Genomic DNA, 6718 nt, shown 5'->3' with positions numbered 1-6718 from the left:
CTATATCGGGCAAAGATCTCTTGGGGTGGCTTATGCATTGCTATGGGCTCGAGCTTGGCTTGCCCATTCTCCTCCGTCATGTTAAGGGCGCCTTGTGCCTTCAAGTCGGTGACCCATCGGCGCCTTGGCCTTGCCAAGGCCTTGCACTGCGATTCGAAATTGCCCGTGACCCCGAGTACCAAGTCTCTTTGGCGGCAGCGGCTCCTTTGGGGGAGTAAGTTGAGTTTGTAGGCTCGGTCTTAACTCGAGCAAGTCCCAATGGGATTTTGTCCTCGTAGTTCTCGTTATAGCGTTTGTGGTGTGCCCTCGTTTCATTGTTCATTCGCTCCCCTACCAATACATTGGTTGGGTGGGTTGTTGGCCGGTGTGCGTGGGTGCTACCACTAATGCATAATGGGCATATGAGTGGTGTTTTGGTTGTGTGTATTGGCGGGCTCCATGCTACCCGCATCGAGCTGTCGAGCCACACTCCTCTTCATTGCTCCCTTGTTCTAATTGAACCCGGGGATGTGATCGGGATCTGTGTTGCGTACCTAAGCGGATGGAATTATTGATGTGTTGCAGTCCCTTCTCCATCTCGTGCCCTTTAGGGTGCGTGGTGGACCCTAATCGTGCCTGTGTCCCAGTGTGCCCCCTTAAATCGGTGTGGCCTCGTCGGTTACCTTTGGTGTTCGTTCGTGCTTTCGGATCGGAAAATATTTTTGAGAGTAGGGTTTAGGCCCTTGTCTCTCGATGCCTATGCATTTGTCTCTTGACACGGACGATGCTCGTGCTCTGTTATAGCCTCTTCGTTGCTCACGCGGCATGTTGAGAACCATGCGAGATCGACATCACGGAGGAATGCTACTGGTTGATCCGCCGGTAGTCATATGCTTGTCTCAAAGATTAAGCCATGCATGTGTAAGTATGAACAAATTGATTGTGAAAGCTGCGAATGGCTCATTAAATCGATTATAGTTTGTTTGATGGTATTTGCTACTCGGATAACGTAGTAATTCTAGAGCTATCGTGCAACAAACCCGACTTCTGGAAGGATGCATTTATTAGATAAAAGGTCGACGCGGGCTTTGGCGTTGCTCGATGATTCATGATAACTCGACGGATCGCTTACGGCCTTTGTCTTGCGTGACGCATCATTCAAATTTACGCCTATCAACTTTCGATGGTAGGATAGTGGCCTACTATGGTGGTGACGGGTGACGGAGAATTGGGGTCGATTCAGAGGAGCACGAGAAAGCGGCTACCACATCCAAGGAAAGGCGGCGGTAGCGCAAATTACCCAATCGACACGGGGAGTTAGTGACAATAAATAACAATACGGGCTCTATGAGTGCAGTAATTGGAATGAGTACAATCTAAATCCTTAACGAGGATCCATTGGAGGCAAATCTGGTGCCGGTGACATGCATGTAAGTCTAGCTCAATAGCGTATATTTAAGTTGTTGCAGTTAAAAAGCTCGTAGTTGGGCTTAGGGGTGGGTCGGCCGGTCCGCCTCACGGTGAGCACCGATCTGCTTTCGTCCCTCTACTTGGCGATCGCGCCTGGCCTTAATTAGCGAATTCGTTCCTCGTATTTATTACTTTGAAGAAATTAGAGTGCTCAAAGCGAGGCCTACGCTTGTATACATTAGCATGGGATAACATCATAGGATTTCGATCCTATTGTGTTGGCCGGGATCGGAGTAATGATTAACGAGGGACGATCGGGGCATTCGTATTTCATAGTCGAGGTGAAATTCTTGGATTTATGAAGGCGAACAAGCTGCGAAAGCATTTGCCAAGGATGTTTTCATTAATCAGAACGAAAGTTGGGGGCTCGAAGATGATCGGATACCGTCCTAGTCTCAACCATAAGCGATGCCAACGAGGATCGGCGGATGTTGCTTTTAGGACTCATGGGCACCTTATGAAATCAAAGTCTTTGGGTTAGGGAGTATGGTCGCAAAGGTGAAACTTAAAGGAATTGTGGAAGGGCACCACCGGAGTGGAGCACTGCTTAAATTGACTCAACAGGGAAACTTACGAGTCGGACATAGTAAGGATTAATGGTGAGAGCTCTTTCTTGATTCTATGGGTGGTGGTGCATGGCGTTCTTAGTTGGTAGAAGCGATTTATGCAGTTAATTAGTTAACGAGCGAGACCTCGACCGCTAACTAGCTACGGAGGTGATCGCCGTGGCTAGCTATAGAGGGACAATGGCCTTTTAGGCCACGGAAGTTTGAGGCAATAGCAGTGCGTGATGCCTTTAGATGTTCGAGCCACGCGCGCTGCGATGTATTCAATAAGTCTATAGCCTTGGTAAGCGGGCCGGGTAATCTTTGAAATTTCATCGTGATGGGGATAGATCATTGCAATTGTTGGTCTTCAACGAGAATTCCTAGTAAGCGCGAGTCATCATTTCGCGTTGACTACGATCCTTGCCCTTTGTACACACCACCCGTCGCTCCTACCGATTGAATGGTCGGTGAAGTGTCCGAATCGGCGGCGGCGTGGGCGGTTCATTGCCGCGACGTCGCGAAGTCCACCGAACCTTATCATTAGAGGAAGGAGAAATCGTAACAAGGTTTCCGTAGGTGAACTGCGGAAGGATCATTGTCGAAACACGCAGCGAGCGACCCGTGAGCGTGTTGTATACAACATCGGAGGTGGTGTGGGTGCATCGTTGCTGTCCCCACCCCGCGTGTCGGGCGGCGGTCTTGTCATCCCTTTTGCCCATTGGGTGGGGTGAGATGTCGGGATCAACTTCTTGATGCAAAGCGAACAAACCCGGCGCGAATCGCGCCAAGAAATCGAAATGAAAAAGGACACATCTCTTGTCGCCTCACCGTTCGCGGTGTCGATTGCTTCGATGATGTTGTTCTTTTGTGCATAAAGTATATAAACGACTCTCGACAGCGGATATCTCGACTATCGCATCGATGAAGAGCGTGGCGAAATCGATACTTGGTGTGAATTGTAGAATCCGTGAACCATCGAGTCTTTGAGCGCAAGTTCGCCCCAAGCCATTAGGCGAGACACGTCTGCCTAGGTGTCACGCATCAACGCCCCATCTAACCCGATCCACAGGGACTCGGTTGGACCATGGTGGAAATTGGCCTCCGTGCGCTCCACGACGGTGGTTGGCCTAAATTCTAGTCCTCGGCGACATAATCGTCATGACGATCGATGGTAATCTTGCAAGCAACCTTGTTGGAGTCGTGCGCATTCGTCGATCGAGACCATAAATCCTTCGGCATCGCATCGCGTTGGTCGGTAGGATTACCGTGAGTTTAAGCATATCAATAAGCGGAGGAAAAAAAACTTACGAGATTCCCTAAGTGGCAATGAGAGAAGGAAAAGCCCGGCTTGAGAATCGGCGCCACCGTGTCGAATTGTAGTCTGGAGAAGCGTCCTCGGTGGTGGGCCAAGCCCAAGTCCCCTGGAAAGAAGCGTGGGAGAAAGGTGAAACCCCCCGTGCGGACCTGTTGCACCATGGTATTTGTCTATGAGTCGGGTTGTTTGGGAATGCGGCCCTAATCGGTGGTAAATTAGTCCAAAGGCTAAATCTGGCGAGAGACCAGATGGCGAACAAATCTGCGAGGAAAGATGAAAAGGACTTTGAAAAGAGAGTCAAAGAGTGCTTGAAATTGTCGGGAGGAAGCGGATGGGGGCGGCGATCGTCCGGTCGAGATGTGGAATGGCGAGCCGGTCCGCCCGTCGGCTCGGGCGTGGACCGGCGGTCGTGGCGGCAGCCCAAACCGGGCCTTTGATACGCACAGGGCGTCGTCGCCTCGATCGTGGGATCAAAGACGCGCCCTCTCGGCGTGCCGGCACTGTGTGCTCGGGCGTCGGCTGCGGGCTCCCATTGGGCTCGTCTTAAAACACGGACCAAAAGTCGGCGTGTAAAGCGAGTCAGCGAGCTAGAAAACTCGTAAAGCGCAAGGAATCGATTAGCGGGATCCCTCACGGGTGCCACCGCCGACCGACCTTGATCTTGAGAAGGGTTGAGTGAGAGCATGCCTATCGGGACACGAAAGATGGTGAACTATGCTGGCGGGGCGAAGCGGAGGAAACTCTGGTGGAGGCAGCCGACGATCTTGACGATGCAAATCGTTAAATCGACTTGGGTATAGAGGCGAAAGACTAATCGAGCCGTCTAGTATTTGGTTCCTCAGAAGTTTCCTTGGGATATTTGGAGCCCTTAGCGAGTTCTATCGAGGTAAAGCCAATGATTAGAGGCATCGAGGCATAGCGCCTCGACCTATTCTCAAACTTTAAATAGGTAGGGCCGGTCATTTGCCCGTTGAGCCGTGCCACAGAATCGAGAGCTCAAGTGGGCCATTTTGGTAAGCGAGTAAGCGTCTGGGATGAGCAGGAGGCTGGGTTATGGTGCCCAGCTGCGCTAACCTAGAACCCACAAAGGGTGTTGGTCGATTAAGGCAATGGGGCGGTGGTCATGGAAGTCGAAATCCGCTAAGGAGTATGTAACAACTCACATGCGAATCAACTAGCCCCAAAATGGATAGCGCTTAAGCGCGCGACCTATCCCGGCCGTCGGGGCAAGAGCACAGCCCGATGAGTAGGAGGAGCGGCGATCGCCGTAAAACCCGGCGTGAGCCGGCGGAAGCGGCCGTCGGTGCGAGATCTTGGTGGTAGTAGCAAATATTTAAATGAGAACTTTGAAGGCGAAGAGGGAAAGGTTCCATGTGAGCGGCACTTGCACATGGGTTAGTCGATCCTAAGAGGCAGGGGAAGCCGTCCGATAAGCGCGTTCAGTCTGAGCTTTGAAAGGAATCGGGTTAAAATTCTGAGCAAGGACCTTGACGGTGGCGGCAGCGTTAAAGTCCGGAGATGTCGGTGGGGCCTCGGAAGAGTTATCTTTTACGTTTAACTACCGCCCACCACAGAAACAGCTCGGTAGGAGGTAGGTCCGGTGGCCGGAAAAGCACCGCGCGTCGCGTGGTGTCGGTGCACCCGTGACCTTGAAAATCCAGAGGACCGAAAGTGCCGCCGCGCCGGTCGTACTCATAACCGCATCAGTCTCCAAGGTGAACGACCTACGGTCAATGGAACAATGTAGGCAAGGAAGTCGGCAAAATGGATCCGTAACCTCGGGAAAAGGATTGGCTCGAGGGTGGGCATGGGGTCCCGATCCGAACCGTCATTTGCCGGTTACCTTTGCTCGGCTGCCGCCATGGCGAAGCGATTCGCCAGCGTCTTGCGTAGAGAGACGGATGGGGGCGGCTCCTTGGGGGCCTTCCTCGGGCGACGAACGGTCGACTTCGAAGCTGAAATGCGGACAAGGGAATCCATTGTTTAATTAAAACAAAGTATTGCGATGGTCCTGCGGATGCTCACGCAATGTGATTTACGCTTGATGCTCACGAATGTCAAAGTGAAGAAATTCAACCAGCGGGTAAGCGGCGGGAGTAACTATGACTCTCTTAAGGTAGCCAAATGCCTCGTCATCTAATTAGTGACACGCATGAATGGATTAACGAGATTCCCACTGTCACTGTCTACTATCCAGTGAAACCACGACCAAGGAGCGGGCTTGGCGAGAATCGTGAGGAAAGAAGACCTGTTGAGCTTGACTCTAGTCCGACTTTGTGAAATGACTTGGGAGGTGTAGGATAAGTGGGAGCTCTCGGTGAAATTGAAATACCACTACTTTTAAAGTTATTTTACTTATTAGTAAATCGGATGAGGGCACGACCCTCTTTTGGACCAAAATTCGGCTTGGTAAACCAATCCGAGCGGAAGACATTGTCGGTGGGGAGTTTGGTGAGGCGGCACATCTGTTAAAAGATACTTGGTGTTCTAAGATGAGCTCAACGAGAGCAATCTCGTGTGGAACAAAAGGGTAAAAGCTCGTTTGATTACGATTTCCAGTCTGAATCTGACTGTGAAAGCGTGGCCTATCGATCCTTTAGACCTTGAATTTGAAGCTAGAGGTGTCGGAAAAGTTACCACGAGGATAAGCGGCTTGTGGCGATAGCGTTCATAGCGACGTTGCTTTTGATCCTTCGATGTCGGCTCTTCCTATCATTGTGAAGCGAAATTCACCAAGTGTTGGATTGTTCACCCACCAATAGGGAGCGTGAATTTGGGTTTAGATCGTAAGTAAGGCAGGTTGGTTTACCCTCTTGATGGCGGCGTCGCAATAGTAATTCAACCTAGTACGAGAGGCAGTTGATTCGCACAATTGGTCATCGCGCTTGGTTGAAAAGCGATGTGTGGCTACCGTCTTATTTGGATTATGGTGAGCGCCTCTAAGTCGAATCCGGGCTAGAAGCGACGCCTACGCTTTGTCGCCCGAAAGTGCCGACCAGCGATGAGGCCTTTAGCCCCAAGGGACGCGTGTCGTGTGCAATGACCGCGGCGGACAAGTCATGAGCGCCTCCTTGGGCGTAATTCCCTGGCGGCAGTAGAATCGCTGCGACGACTTAAATCTGTGACGGGGTATTGTAAGTGGCGAGTGGCCTTGCCGCCACGATCCATCGAGATTGACCCTTTGTCGCCGATTAATCCTCCTCTATCTCCTTCCGATCCACCCTTATTCTTTTGCGTCCAGGCCACAGGGTCCCCAAGTGGGGACTTAGTGTAAGGAGTTAGTTAAACACTTGGCCGTCTTGGCTCTCGGGAAACATGGCTGTGGGGCCGTGGTGGTGTGGTCTGAGCTCCCAAGTGTTGGCGGCCCGCACTTGTTCAATTTTCTACCGTGCCGTGCCATGCCATA

The 6718-nt window shown here is 51.6% G+C and overlaps 2 pseudogenes; both read left to right on the top strand.

The window, feature by feature from the left end:
• Window positions 1–2883: 2883 nt before the first annotated feature.
• LOC128295800 (5.8S ribosomal RNA) lies at window positions 2884–3034 on the top strand (annotated as a pseudogene).
• A 204-nt stretch (window positions 3035–3238) lies between these two features.
• Window positions 3239–6507, top strand: LOC128295762 (28S ribosomal RNA; annotated as a pseudogene).
• The last annotated feature ends 211 nt before the right edge of the window (window positions 6508–6718 follow it).

The sequence above is a fragment of the Gossypium arboreum genome, chromosome 7 (assembly GCF_025698485.1).
Source record: "Gossypium arboreum isolate Shixiya-1 chromosome 7, ASM2569848v2, whole genome shotgun sequence".
NCBI classification, from domain to species: Eukaryota; Viridiplantae; Streptophyta; class Magnoliopsida; order Malvales; family Malvaceae; genus Gossypium; species Gossypium arboreum.
This window is presented reverse-complemented; position numbering and strand designations above follow the sequence as displayed.